Below are 15474 nucleotides of genomic sequence, written 5' to 3'. Positions count from 1 at the left end.
CCCACTTCCCCAAGGCGTTTTTCCTGCAGCGATAAGGTGTAAATTTTTTTAATGATAGCCGGCGAAGCCGGTGTTGTGAATAAACGCGTACGTATTATGTTGAAAACCAGATTATGCTGGATCCCTTGGCTTGAGAATTCCGAAGCTGTGACGCACCAAATCGCTCAATGGAGGCCGCCATCTTGCGGATGCGGAAGTATGCATAACAAATTGAAAAAGGCTCAATAGGAGTTTGTTTCACCTGTCTTTGTTTGATTCACCATCTTATGCACCTCTAATTTGTAATTAAAATACTTTAAGACCAACCTCGGCCTGCACGGGCCTGGTTATCTTCAACGAAAATCGTCACCAAACACCGGAACCAATGAGATTCGAGCATTTGAAAAAATATTTCTAAAACCAAATCACTCAATGGAGGCCGCCATCGTCCGGATGCGGAAGTATGCATAAAAAATTTGAGAAAAAATTCAATAGGAGTTTGTTTCACCCGTCTTTCTTTGATTCACAATCTAATGCACCTCTAATGTGTAATTAAAATACTTTAAGACCAACCTCGTTATCTTCAACGAAAATCGTCACCAAACACCGGAACCAATGAGATTCGAGCATTTCAAAAATTATTTCAAAAAAGCTTATTACGCGTTTCGGAGGGTGAAAACGGCGTCAAATATTCTAAAATTGACGAAGAATTGTTTTTTAGAAATCTCGCGGCCGTAGTGGATAGTTTTTCACGGCCGGAAATATCCGAAGTTGAGATGGAATTCACCGAATTAATCAAGAAGTAAATTTTATCCATTTTAATCTCATCCAGAATGCAAAATGGGGTCATTTTAGGTCTGAATTTGCGAAATTTTGTGAGCTGACCAATCAGCGATCAGCTTAGGTCAGCCAATCAGCGCCATCGACACGGTTTGATTAACGACAGTCACACATCGCCGTTAAAACGGCGCTATCGTCTGACCTGTCGGCACTGATCTTACTGCAAGCTAACTTCTTCTGGTGGGGGAAGCCGCAGTGCCCAGAGAGAACCAGTCCTGACAGCGACTGAAGTTAGAAGACTACACACATACTGTGAAAACGTATGTTAAGCCCAGTTAAAATTTCTTAAAATAGGCCTTAAGCTAGCACATCGTATAGTTACTTCCTTAAGCTTCTTGTGACATTTATTGTATGTAGGTATTGGGGAGGACTGTCTGCTCTTCTCTTTTACCAAGTCTTACCAGGTACGATACCTACTACACCTACCTACTACCAACTACCTAACCTACTGATGCCATAGTGATGGGTAAAATAGTGGCAAGAGGCTTTGGCGTCGCCGGCTTATTGCGGCTTTGCAGTCGGGTACTAGTATTCGCATACGTATTATTAATGTTATGACAAAACAATATTAATACTAATAATGTCCCACTTCCCCAAGACGTTTTTCCTGCAGGGATAACGTGTATAAATAGCTTATCGTTATAATGGCGTTTCCGTGTGAGCAACATAGAGATATATTGTGGCGGACACGAAAGCACTGACGTGGTGACATCACCCCGCACACCAAGTGGGGATGGGCCATGCCAGGGAGAGAGGCGTGGCCTCACGATATACGCGGAGCGCGCAGCCCTGAGCAGTTTAGTGCTGCAGTTTGAGTACTTTGAATAAAGACTCTTTTATGAACCGCGTTGTCCGCTTGCTCTTTGCGTAAGCATTAGCACACGCAGCATCGCGCTTAATATGGTGACCTCGACGTTGGATCTGCCGTAGCGATCCTTCCGAACACGACGCCATTGCAATGGCCAACGACAAGGCAATGGCGATTAAAATTCCCGAATTTTGGGAGGCCCAGGCCGAAGTCTGGTTCGTTCAAGCCGAAGCCCAATTTCAGCTTCGGCGCCTCACCAACGACGACATGCGCTACTGCCACGTCGTCGCCTCCCTCGGGCCCGGCACGGCCGCTCGAGTTGTGTCCGTCCTTCGCCACCCACCGGACAGCCACAAGTACGAGGCACTCAAGCGGCTACTCCTAGCCACGTTCGGCCTCACGGACGACGCACGGGCCGACCGCCTCCTGGATCTCCCCGAGCTCGGCGACACGCGCCCGTCGGTCCGAATGGACCATATGCTGTCACTGTTGGGCGACGAAGCCCCCGGTTCTCTATTCCGGGCGCTTTTCTGTCGCCAACTTCCAGCGCAGGTTCGCCTCGCGTTGGCCGGGACCGGGCTAACGGAACCCCGAGCATTGGCAGCCGAGGCGGACAGGTACTTCGCGGCTTCGGATACGCGGGCGAGAGTCGGCGCGGCCGTCACGGACCTCGAGACTGATGCTGCTGATCCACAGCATCAGCTTCCACAGCATACGCAGCATGCTGATACGCCCCTCGTGACCGCCGCCACGCCCCGCCCACCGCCGCGGTGAAAACCGCCAACTCCACCGGCCTGGCAGAGCCAGCCACACTCCTCCAGCTCCACCACCTGGTGCTGGTTCCACGCCAAGTTTGGCCACGAGGCTCGGCAATGTCATCCGCCATGCTCCTTCAACAGGTCGGGAAACGCCCGGGCCGGCGCTCAATAGTGGCGATGAGCGCCGGCCGTTCGAGCAGCCTGCTGTTCATAACGGACACCTTATCCGGGCGCCGTTACCTGTGCGACACGGGAGCGCAGGTGAGTGTCGTTCCTGCCGGCACGTCAGACAAGCACGCCGCGGGCGGGGGCCCCGCGCTGCTTGCCGCGAACGGGACGCCCATCCGTACGTACGGAAAATGCTGCCTCTCTCTGTGGTTCGGAGGGCAGGTTTTCCGATGGACATTCGTCACCGCCGACGTGCCCATGGCACTGCTTGGCGGGAACTTCCTGTGCGCTAATGGGCTCCTGGTCGACGTAAAGCGCAGACGTCTTGTCCAGGCCAAGACGTTCAGCTCGCTCGCTTGAGCGCTGCCCAGCTCGTTGAGCAGCTCAACGAGCGGCTTGCCAAGCGGCTTGCCGAACGGTTCGGTTCCGGCCACGTTGGTCTGTACGCTTCCGGCAGCGGACGCATTCACCCGCCTCCTCGCCGGCTTCCCGGCCCTCACGCGGCCCACCTTCTCGGCGGGGGCCGTCAAGCACGGGGTGGCCCATCACATCCCCACCGTCGGGCCACCGGTCTACGCCCGGGCACGCCGCCTCGAGCCGACGAAGCTGGCGGTGGCAAAAGCGGCGTTCGCTACCCTGGAGCGACTCGGCATCGTTCGACGCTCAGAGAGCGCTTGGGCGTCGCCGCTGCACATTGTGCCGAAGCCCGGCGGGGGATGGCGACCGTGCGGGGACTATCGCCGTCTCAATGACGCCACGACTCCCGACCGCTACCCCGTCCCCCACATTCACGACATTTCCGCCCATTTGGCGGGCATGTCCTTCTTCTCGAAGGTGGACCTCATACGCGGCTACCATCAGGTCCCCGTCAGGCCGGAGGACGTCCCGAAGACGGCGGTCATCACGCCATTCGGACTCTTCGAGTTCCTGCGGATGCCCTTCGGTCTGAAGAATGCGGCTCAGGCGTTCCAGCGACTGATGGACAGCGTCCTGCGCGACTTGGATTTTGTCTATGTCTACCTGGACGATATCCTCGTCACCAGCGCGTCCCGCGAAGAGCACCTACGCCACCTCCGCACACTCTTCGAACGCCTGGGCCAGCATGGCCTGATTGTGAACCCCGCAAAGTGCCGGTTCGGCGCCGCCATAATCGATTTTCTGGGGCACCGTGTCACCAGGCACGGAGCCGTCCCCCTGCCGGCCAAGGTGGAGGCGGTGAAGGGGTTTCCGCGCCCCCGCACGATCAGAGGTCTGCAGGAGTTCCTGGGCATGGTGAACTTTTACCATCGGTTCCTGCCCCGTATCGCCCAGCTCCTGCGCCCCCTGCACGAAGCTCTCCGAGGTCAGCCGGGCAAAGGCGACGTTACCTGGACTGAGCAGATGGACACGGCGTTCACGGGCGCGAAGCTCGCATTGGCTAACGCCACCATGCTCGCGCACCCGGCGCCCGATGCACCGATCGCCCTCACCACCGACGCCTCGGACTACGCGGTGGGCGCGGTGCACGAGCAATGGGTGCGTGGAGCTTGGCAACCGCTGGCGTTCTTTAGCCGGCAGCTTCGCCCGCCCGAACGCCGTTACAGTACCTTCGACCGCGAGTTGCTCGGGCTTCACTTGGCGGTCAGGCACTTCCGCCATCTGCTCGAGGGCCGTGCGTTCACGGCCTTCGTCGACCACAAGCCGCTGATCTTCGCGATGGGCAAGGTCACCGAGCCGTGGTCGGCCCGGCAGCAGCGTCACCTCTCGGCCGTGTGCGAGTACACGACGGACATCCGGCACGTCGCGGGGAAGGACAACCCGGTGGCGGATTGCCTTTCCCGGGCCGTCGCCCACGCAGTCCACCTCGGCATCGACTATGCCCGGATGGCAGCGGACCAGGCCGCTGACCCCAACATCCAGGCCTTGCGGACCGCCGTCACGGGCCTCCGTGTCACCGAGGTGCCGTTCGACGGCGCGGGCGCGGCCCTCTTGTGCGACGTCTCCCTCGGGCGTCCTCGCCCCATCGTGCCCGCGGGCTGGCAGCGCCAGGTGTTTGACGCCATCCACGGCCTGTCCCACCCGGGCGCGAGGGCCTCCCAAAGGTTGATCGCCGACAAGTTCGTCTGGCATGGCCTCCGGAAGGCCGTCCGCGGCTGGGCCAGGGCGTGCCTCGCGTGCCAGCGCGCCAAGGTGCACCGGCACACCCAGGCCCCGTTGGCCCCGTTCACGGTGCCGGAACGCCGGTTTGACCACGTCCACGTGGACCTGGTGGAACCTCTGCCCCCCTCGCGGGGTTTCACCCACGTCCTCACCATGGTGGACCGCACCACCCGGTGGCCGGAGGCCGTGCCCTTGGCGTCGATGACGGCGGCGGATGTCGTGCAGGCTTTCATCGCCACCTGGGTCACCCGGTTCGGCGCCGCCTCAGACATCTCGTCCGACCGCGGCCCCCAGTTCACCTCGGAGCTCTGGGGGGCGGTTGCGCAGGGGCTCTGGGTCCGGCTGCACCGAACCACGGCCTACCACCCCTAGGCTAACGGCCTGTGTGAGCGATTTCACCGCTCATTGAAGGCCGCGCTCCGGGCCACCCTCCGCGACGGCGGCTGGGTCGACAGGCTCCCCTGGGTCCTGCTGGGCCTCCGGATGGCGCCCAAGGAGGACCTGCGCGCATCCGCGGCGGAGTTGGTCTTCGGGCAACCGCTGCGGGTGCCGGGCGAGTTCCTCCCCGACTCCACGGCACCATGGTCCGCGGCACAGCAGCGCTCCGCTCTGCAAGAGACCGCCCAGAGGTTCGCCCCGGTGCCAACGGCATGCCACGGGCACCCACCGACGCACGTCGCCCCGGAGCTTCGCACGGCGTAGTACGTCTTTGTCCGCCACGATGCCCACCGGACACCACTGCGGCCCCCGTACGACGGGCCTTTCTGCGTGCTGGAGACCGGGGCGAAGCACTTCACCCTGGACATCGGCGGTACTCCTGATCGCGTTTCTGTAGACCGCCTCAAGCCGGCCCACCTCGACGTGGACCATCCACCGCCAGTGGCCCGACCCCCGTGTCGGGGCCGCCCCCCTGCGGGTGGACCCCCGGCACCGCCCAGCCCCGCCGCCACGCCACCCCCCGGTCATGCTGCCGGAGGCATCCCAGATGGCATCCCTGCATCCCAGATGCCGCCAGTCGCCAGGGGGCGCTTCGGCCGGGTCATCCGTTTGCCCCGCAAACTGACCCTTCAGGTGCGCGGGGATTCTGGGGGGGCGCATGTGGCGGACACGAAAGCACTGACGTGGTGACATCACCCCGCACACCAAGTGGGGATGGGCCACGCCAGGGAGAGAGGCGTGGCCTCACGATATACGCGGAGCGCGCAGCCCTGAGCAGTTTCGTGCTGCAGTTTGAGTACTTTGAATAAAGACTCTTTTATGAACCGCGTTGTCCGCTTGCTCTTTGCGTAAGCATTAGCGCGCGCAGCATCGCGCTTAAATATAATACACGAGAGGGCGTACTCGCTTTGCCGTGAACAGAACCTGGCCGTGCCACCATGGAGACACAACCGCCATGTTTTGGGGGGATGCGCACACAAACACTATGGTGTCTAAGAACGAGTGGAGGTTTAAAGTTGATTTTTATTATTTGTTTCTTTTTTCTTTAATCTAAACGAACAATATAGTTATTGCCACTATTTATCATACATTAAAGCACCAATCGTGATTGAAGTTGGCAACCACACGAACGAACGAACGATACATTTATTTACTTTAAAAAAAAAGTTCTATTTTCCTGATTATTAATGGAGTGTAAAACAGTTGATTATAAAACACCCAGGATAAAACTAAGTTATACTCGGTCATCTGGACATTCACCCTGCTCACTGTAACGGGAAGGGGGGGGGGGGGGCACAATCACACTTATATGCTGATAGTATAAAACTGCAACATAAAAAACTGAGGCACAGTGACAGGAAAGATCACTTTCATATTTAATTTAATTCATTGCAACTTCATTTATAATCCAAACCTTAATTAAAATAAATAAAAATACAAAATCAATCAACCAACCAAGCAACCAACCAGCCACCCACCCAACCAACCAACCACCCACCCAACCACCCAACCACCTACCCACCCACCCAACCACCCAACCACCCAACCAAACAGCCACCCACCCAACCACCCCAACAGTTGATGGAGTGTAAAACAGTTGATTATAAAACACCCAGGATAAAACTAAGTTATACTCGGTCATCTGGACATTCACCCTGCTCACTGTAACGGGAAGGGGGGGTGGGGGGGGGGGGGGTGGCACAATCACACTTATATGCTGATAGTATAAAACTGCAACATAAAAAACTGAGGCACAGTGACAGGAAAGATCACTTTCATATTTAATTTAATTCATTGCAACTTCATTTATAATCCAAACCTTAATTAAAATAAATAAAAATACAAAATCAATCAACCAACCAAGCAACCAACCAGCCACCCACCCAACCAACCAACCACCCACCCAACCACCCAACCACCTACCCACCCACCCAACCACCCAACCACCCAACCAAACAGCCACCCACCCAACCACCCCAACCACCCACCCATCCACCCAACCAACCAGCCACCCACCCACCCAACCACCCAACCAACCAGCCACCCACCCACCCACTCAACCATCCACCCACCCACCCACCCACCCAACCAATCCCACCCACCCACCCAACCACCCACCCAACCACCCACCCACCCAACCACCCACCCAACCAACCAATCAACCACCAACCCAACCAACCAACCACAAAAACAAACGAACAAACAAACAAACACCCCCAACAAATAAACAAATAAACACCACATCCATTCTACGCATGACCTAACAAAAATCCAAAGCAGATTGTTGGATTTTGTTGAGGCTGCACATGTGACGTTGCTACAGGCATGTTTTAGAATTGACCTTGTGATGGTAGTCTGGATCGATGGGACCCCATTACATCACAGGGTCTCAATATGTTACTGCCCAGTGCCCATGGAAAATGTACAAATATATTTTGGGTCAAAAAGCCACTAAAGAATACACCAAAGGGAAAATGTGTGGTTGTTTTAGACTTCTCTAACATCTTTTGATATGTGGGGAAAAAGTATTTAAGGTTTGCTATCCTTTAACGTACACCGGTATCAGGGCAAAATTCCTGATCATTCTTTTCAGATCATTAATCATTCACAGATCAGACCATTAACCTGATCAAAAGCAAGAATATGTATAATATGACTTTTGTCCCACTTGGGTTTAGAAAAAAAATGGCTTTAAAAGAATGATACTTCATGATAAGAATTAAGATAAGTCACACTGAAAAAAACTCTTGGGTCCAAGTTGGTACTTGGGTCTGAGTTGGTCTGGACCCGAGCTGGTCTGGGTCTGAGATGGTCTGGGTCCGAGATGATCTGCGACAGTCTGGATCCGAGATGGTCTGGGTCCGAGATGAGCTGGGACAGTCTGGGTCCGAGATGGTCTGGGTCCGACTTGCCTCGAAACATTTCTGTAGTATTGTAGGTGTTATCAGTCCATCAGTGACGATCATGTTGACGACCAGATGACAGACAAAAATGAACTCTCGCAGGTTTGAAGTTCATTTTTAGTGTAAGGCCTAGTGTAATGCTTGGCCACAATGGCATGAATGGAAAGGAGTTTGTTCCAAAGATTGAAAGAGTTGCAAAGAGACATCAACTCCGCCTGTCATGCCTGTGCCTGTCGAGCCCGACAAGCAGGGCTGTATGGCTCTCTTTTACCATGGGTCTTATTGTAATGGCGACAACAATAAGACCCATGACATAAAAGAGAGCCATACAGCCCTGCTTCTTGTTGTATGCCTGTCCGCCACTCTCAATGAATCTGACCAAATTCCGACCAAAATTTAAACTTTTAAAAAGAAAAACACAGTCTACAGAGTAGGCCTACTCACCTGTGAAAACTAACATCCTTCTTCTGTTTGCTACGATTTGTGCACCCCTAGCAGGCACAACTTTTCGGCATCTTGCCACTGGAAAATATTCGCAACACAACTAGGTCATGTACATGTACATGTACGTTGTCAACAAATGTTGCCCCCCAAAAAATTGGCTGCCGGTTGTCCTTGTCGGCACGGGGCCATGTGGTATGTACGCCCTCTAGTGTATAATATAACTCTATGGTGAGCAACGACCTCTACAGGAAGAAAAAAAATATTATAAACCACAAACACGTATGATTTGCTTTTTAAACAGCCGCTAATGCTGTTTATTACACTAAAGGAAGAAATTTGGAGGAATCCCGACATCCATGAAGTAAAGTTTACTAACGGAACTGAGCGAAGATCTATGGTACTCTATGTACCCTACAAATGTTGAGTTCATAACTTGGCCCTTTCTACCACTACTGTGGCATTTTTCGTAGCAAACTTTTGAAACTCGCTCCCGCTGTTTAATACGATACAAAGGGAGGAAGACCGGGATGTGCTCATTTACCAAGCAGCTAGCTAGCGCTTGCCAAGCCAGCCGTTCCTTAACGGTTTTAAATGGAGTGCTTGGTCGAATGCTTAAACCACTTGGTGACCTCTCCACAAGAAACTTGGTAAATGAACACACCCAATGTTCTTGAGACCCGACCATAGATTGACTGTAATCTATATACCCCAAAGAGGAATGACCCTTCCTGCCCCTCCCGGAGTCTGCGGGTGTATTAGTCATTTAAAGTTCAAAATCACAAGTCCAAATGTCTAAAACTGAAAATACCTAAAACTGATTATTAAATTGTTATATAAATAGATATACATACAGTATATATATATATATATATATATATATATATATATATATATATATATATATATATATATATATATATATATTTAATTCGTTCCAGCGGCAGTTCGGATTGGGAAAAGTTCGGAATTAGAAACTATTTTCCTCATAAGAAATAATGGAAAGTGAATTAATCCGTTCCTGGACCCCAAAAACCCATTATCAAGACACTGTTAACTGCAAATACACATGATTCAAGGTAAAATAAGATGAGTAAATGCCCTAAATATCAAATAATAATAATAATAAAAACAAGAAATAAATGTACTAACATGAAAATAACTGCATTTACCTTAGTGGAGAGTTCTGATGGTGCATGTGGAAGCTGGAGAGGAGGAAGGAGGGAGAGGGTTTTATTGCTTGGAAGGTGAGGCACCTTCCAAGCTAACATCAGATGACTGTGCTTCTGGTGTTTGCTCTCTTTGTCTCTTAACACCACTTGTAGAGGGTTGGGGCTCACTAGGCTTGCTTTCTTTAGAGAACCACCTCTCCAAAGTTGCCTGGTGTTGGCGACTTTTCTTAATTTTTCTGAAGTGGTCAATCACATTGTCACTGAACAAGTTAATGCTCCTGTTAACCACTGCTTTATTAGGGTGCCACTTTTCAACAATGGCCTGTGTTTTAGACCAATGGAAGCACAGTTCTTTAATTTCAGCACTGGAAACAACACGCGAACGCTATGTTGGCGGTTCGGTTATAGAAATACATTCGGAATTAGGGACAACATTTTCTCGAATTTACGGTTCGGAATTAGAGTAGTTCGAGATGAGGGGCGTTCGGAATTAGGGGTCACTACTGTATATATATATATATATATATATATATATATATATATATATATATATATATATATATATATATATATTGTAACGGATTTGGGAATTGTGTGTGTAATTTGAGTTAAAACTTGTTGTAAATATCACCCTCTGAAAATGTAGTGAATCTGTGTAAATACCCCCATAATTGTAAAGGTCAAAGGGTCGTCCCCATTAGTTAATTCATATACATACACGTAGCCAATCATATATCCTTCTAAATAGTTAGCTCCTTATTCTATGTAGTTCAAGGCTCTGTTCCCAATAGTTGACACTCCATTGCACCGAATCAAGTAAGGATAGCTCCCCTTCAATGACATTTTCCAGCCGAACTCTCCCTCTCTGGGTAACGAAGCTTAACAAGCGTGGGGTGCGCGGCCCCTCAACTGGCCTGGCTTGGGAAGCGGCGTTCGCCGCTATGATGAAGATGTGCTCCGTGCTCTGTTTGGACAGGAAAGGCGGGGTCGCCGGGAAGAGGCACGCCCAGCGCGCGCCACGAGGGGCGGGGTGTTCAGCCCCATGCCCAAGTAAGGACACAAGGCCGTGGCTCGCCACGAGGGGCGCGCCGTTAGACACTCTGCCCAAATAAGGTAGCAAGACCATGCCATTGCCTTATAAGGGCACGAAACAGAGCACGGAAGAGGGCGGTACCGAAACTGACGAGGGCGTGTGAGCCCCGCGCTTGAGAGCGAAGGGAGATGCGTGCGACGATCGCGCAAGCAGGAGATTGAGGGAGAGAGACGCGTCAGGTGATTTTGAGAGAAGGAGAGGACCAAAAGAGCCTGAGGCGTGCAGCGGCAACCAGCCCCTGCCGCGTGCAACGAGATACGTGTGCTGACGTCGCCCTGCTCGCTCCCAGCCTGAAAAGGACCGGCTTGCTGTGCGCCCTGCCAAGCCTTCCAGCTTTGTGGTTCGACCTTCTTCTCCCTCCAGCCAAACCAACCTGCAATTCCCCATTCGTGTGAGTCTGTTTGTGTTGTGCTGTCGGGGTATAAGTTAAGCCTGTTTAATATAAGCTAATATTGCACTGTGTCTCCTTGCTCCTTTCTGTTCAGTTATTTTCTTATCCTTTCCATTCTCCTTGGTTATTTTTGGTCTTGTTAATAGTTCGCAATAAATCATATTTGTTCTTCCTACTTCTTCTTCTTCTCTTCTTCACATTCGGTCGCTTTAGTGATTTCCAGATTGAGGGTACGTGGCGCGATTCGGCCGACGCACATAAATCGGGTCTAGTCTTTGGTAACCGGCTCACGTCGCAGTTCGCTTCGCTCAGCGTTATCCATCCATTACGCTGCGGCCATGAGTGGGGGAGTATTTCCTCGCGTACCGGGAAGCGCTGGTATTTAGGTCATAGGACGGTTGGGCCTAATACCCTACCCAGCGCCGACCGGGCGTGGCGTCATACCCCGGGACCATGTCGGTCAGTCATAAACGAGGGGATTAATCCCCCCTCGGTAAGGGGAGAGAGGCCGACGTTGGCGTCCGTAACAATTGGTAGTCAGGAGTTGGTATCTGGAACCTGGGACTAAATTTATTTAGCCCAAATTTTGGACACCAATTGTACTATTGGCCGTAACAATTGGTGTCAGGAGTGTCGGATTCGGACCTGAAGCGCGAATAGCGCGCTCAAATTTCGAGCGGCCAAAATTTAATTTTATTTAACATCCTAAATTTAAAAGTCGCGCCATGGATGATCAAGGCGACGGGATGCCGGTGGGGGAATTAGAAGAGGGGTTAGGGGTAACCCAAGACCAGAGGGAGGAAATGGAGGAGGAGAGCAATGAAGATGTGGTTGCGGGAAATCAGGTGCACAAAATGGCGCTCTCGCACATGTGGTTGTAGAAACGCAAAATGGCGTCTCGCACGAGCGCGCGGTGGCCGCGCCCGCTGCGCAGATGGGGGTGGACGACATGCAGGCCTTTATGGCCCAATTCATGGCGGAAATACAGAAAGACAACGACAGTATGGACAGGCTGGGGGGCCAAATTGGAGCAATGAGGGGCCAAATTGGAGCAATGGGGGGGCCAAATGGGGGCAATGAGGGACGAAGTGAGGGGTACTAGTGAGCAATTAAGAGACGGGTTAAACAATATGGGAAATAAATTGGAGGGGTTAGACAATAAATTTGAGGGGTTAGACAATAAATTTGAGGGGTTAGACAATAAATTTGAGGGGTTGGACAACGGGATAAAAGGGGTGAAGAATGGGTTAATGGGGCTAGAAGACAAGATGGAAGACAAATTGCGGGAAATAGGGGAGCAATCCGCCCGGGAAATCGAACAGATGGGGAACCAGATAGAGGAGGTGAAAATCGGGTTGGAAGGTAAATTGGATGCTCAGAGGAATGAATTGGAACAGATGAGGGTGGCATCTACTAAAGAGATGGGAGAAATGGGGGAGGAGATAAGACGAGGTGTAAGCGAGGAGTTCGCGGGGGTATGCGAGGAGGTAAAGCGAGGTGAGGAGTGTATGGAGAAAGAGGTGAGGAATAATACGGCTAGGTTACAGGGGGGCATAGAAGATCTGACGAGGGGAGTAGAGCAGCTAACGGTGGGACAAAGGGAACTAGTGGAACAGGTGGAAAAGAACACTGCGGTACTAGGAGGGTTGAAAGTGACACAAAAAGAAATCAAAAATGAATTAATAGCGACGAAGAGGGAATGTCGGATGGTACATGAGGGGTTGACAAAGAGGTTGGACGAGGTGACAGAGGCAATGGAGACGAAGGACCGGGAGGTGAGGACGCATATAGAAACGGTCAAGGTGGCATTAGAGGAAGAGATCGAAGGGGCGCATCGGGAAATGAAGGAGGTAAAGGAGAAATTAGAGGATGTGGAAGAGGGGGTGAGTGAAATTAAGAAGAGACGGAGGGAAACTAAGAAGGAGATAAAGGAGGAAGTGATGGTATACATGCAAGGTCTGTGCTCAAATCGTGATGGTGTGCTTGCTAACCAAATAAAGAGTTTGCAGGTGGCGGAGGAGGTGCGAAGACGAGGTGCCAAGGTGAGTGGCGATATACTCGGGAATGTATATGGTGTGAGGGGAGATTCAGTCGGCTTGGGTGTTGATTTAGACCCGGGTGTTCATGAGAGGCCACTGGTGAAGTGTGCGAATGGTACCGAGTGTAAAGGAGGAGGTGTGCGAGGAGGTCCGACAATGGGGTGTGTGAGGAAAAAGTGCGCCCCGAGGAGTGAGTGTGCTGTCGAGAGTGAATTGGTCGTAGCGCGTGTGCGGGGGGGGGGGGGGGGGCACATGGAAGCGCGGGATTGGGAGTGTTACGGAGGGTGTAACGGGAGAGTGTTCGCAAGAGGATGCGCGAGAAAGGTGTGTAACAGAGGAGTGCATGCTTACAGAGTGCGCTGTCAAGAGTAAGGGTGAATGCGCGACCGAGTGTGGTGGTGAAAGCAGTGAGAGTGACACGGAGCATGAGTTGGTTGTAGCAGGTGAGAGAGGATGTACACCTGGAATGGTAGGATGCACACCTGGAATGGTCGAGCGCGTGTGGGAATGCACACTCGAGGTAGTAGTAAAGCACGTGATTGGGTGTGCAAGTGAGTGCACACCCGTGGTTGTCACCGGGGATGTGCCCGAGGAGTGGGCGCGAAGAGGTGTGTTGGTGAAGGGTGCGAACGATGAGTGTGTGCAAAGGTGTGCGGTGGTCAGGTGTGTGACAAAGTCTGTGAGCAGGGAACGGAACGCGGGGTGTGAGCATGCAAGTGGAGCATCGACGCTAACCGGGTTAGCGGTTAGATCGACTTGTAGCCGAAGCGAGCCCTCGGTTCGTGCCGGGCGTTGTGTGCAGTGGGAACCAGCGGGGATCGTAACCACGGCGGTTTCAAAGGAACTGCCGTACGCGATCCACGCCGGGCCGCGCTCTGAACGGTTGCGTCCGTGCTCCGCTAGGCGGAGCGGGCGGCCCGGTCGGAAGGGTCGTCACGGCAACCCCTTGTGGTTGAGACGTCCCGGCAGGGCGAGATCGGGCCATCGGACGGCTCCGTGCCTAGATGGTGCGTGGAATCTCGGCCCGAGTAAACCTTCCCTGAACCAAGTGCCGGACGGATCCAACCGCCGGCAACGAACCACCCGCATTCATGGCTCGACTTGGCGAAGCCAGGTTCTGAGCATGAATTGGCGCACCGAGAGGCTCACGTGAGTAGACGTGTGAGGGTGGTAGCAGTAGCAAATTGGACAAGCAAAATTGATGATTGGCAAGAAATTTGATGATTGGCAGATGATTGGTAGAGTGATTGGCAAAATTTTTGATTGGTTGCAATTGGATGAGCCAAATTGATAGTGAGAGATACCCGATGTGTTGGGATGGCAAATCCACCGTCCCTCACATACAGGGGGCAAAGGAGCTATAATTTTATGGGGTTTATGGCAGTGAAAACTAGCCCGGGAGGGTTAGGATAAATGTATAGGGACCTAGAGATTGACCATAGGTAACGGTAAGTTTAGGTAGCGACATTGGACAGGTAGTGGGGACATAGAGAGGGTTGTTGGATTATAATGATGAGGGAGCGCAATAATGTAAGGGGCGAAGGGGAAGCGCGAGTTTTAGCAGGGCACCAGGTAGATTAGATGATGCCGTGTGAGTGAGTTTTGATATCGAGCAAATGAGGAATTGCGGGGCAATGCTCGGGAGGTGATTGTGAGTTGTATTGAGCATGGAGGTGTATGGAGCAGTGTATGGGTGAGTAATTGGTGATTGAGTGTTGTGTTGACCAAATGGTCCAGGGAGGAAGGAGGGTGCAGGAAGCACCAGGAGGAGTGATTGCACAGGTGTGCAAATACAGGTGTATGGAGAATGGTTGTGGGGAATACATGGAGTATGGAATATATGGAGTATGGAATGGATGGTGTGGAGTGAGTATGGTGAAAACTGTGGAGTGGAGTGGATGGTGCGAAGGTGTGTATGGGGAGGATGGACCCCTATCACGAATACCCGGGGAGGGTAGTTTAAGAGTTAGGTAGAGGGAGTAGGTAAATTGTGGTTGGATATTGGCATCTGTGGTGCGTGTGGAAGAATGGTGTTTGGATGGGTGCATTAGTGTTGTGGAAATGGCTGGGCGTGTGGCCTGTTAGTGTGTGTAGTTGAATGGGCACTCCACCACTGTGAGGATGTCAGCCAGGTGAGGCCGCAGGTGGGCTCTGGGAGCCGGTAGAGTTGTGGATGGGGCCCGGGATCCGGAGGACGGACCCGGGTAGCCCAGTGCCAGAGAGGGCACCGAGTGGGGTAAGCGCCAAGGAGGGCCTTCCCCAGGTAGATAGGTTAGGTTAAGGGGCAGGTAAGCTCGGAGGCAAC

The 15474-nt window shown here is 52.5% G+C and overlaps 1 protein-coding gene across 1 annotated transcript in view; it reads right to left on the bottom strand.

The window, feature by feature from the left end:
- Positions 1-15474, bottom strand: part of LOC137418914 (toll-like receptor 5) — a 140923-nt gene that overhangs the window by 11011 nt on the left and 114438 nt on the right. The gene's annotated exons all lie outside the window — the stretch shown is intronic.

Source organism: Myxine glutinosa, chromosome 8 (assembly GCF_964187855.1).
Source record: "Myxine glutinosa chromosome 8, kmMyxGlut1.1, whole genome shotgun sequence".
In the NCBI taxonomy this organism is placed as follows: Eukaryota; Metazoa; Chordata; class Myxini; order Myxiniformes; family Myxinidae; genus Myxine; species Myxine glutinosa.
This window is presented reverse-complemented; position numbering and strand designations above follow the sequence as displayed.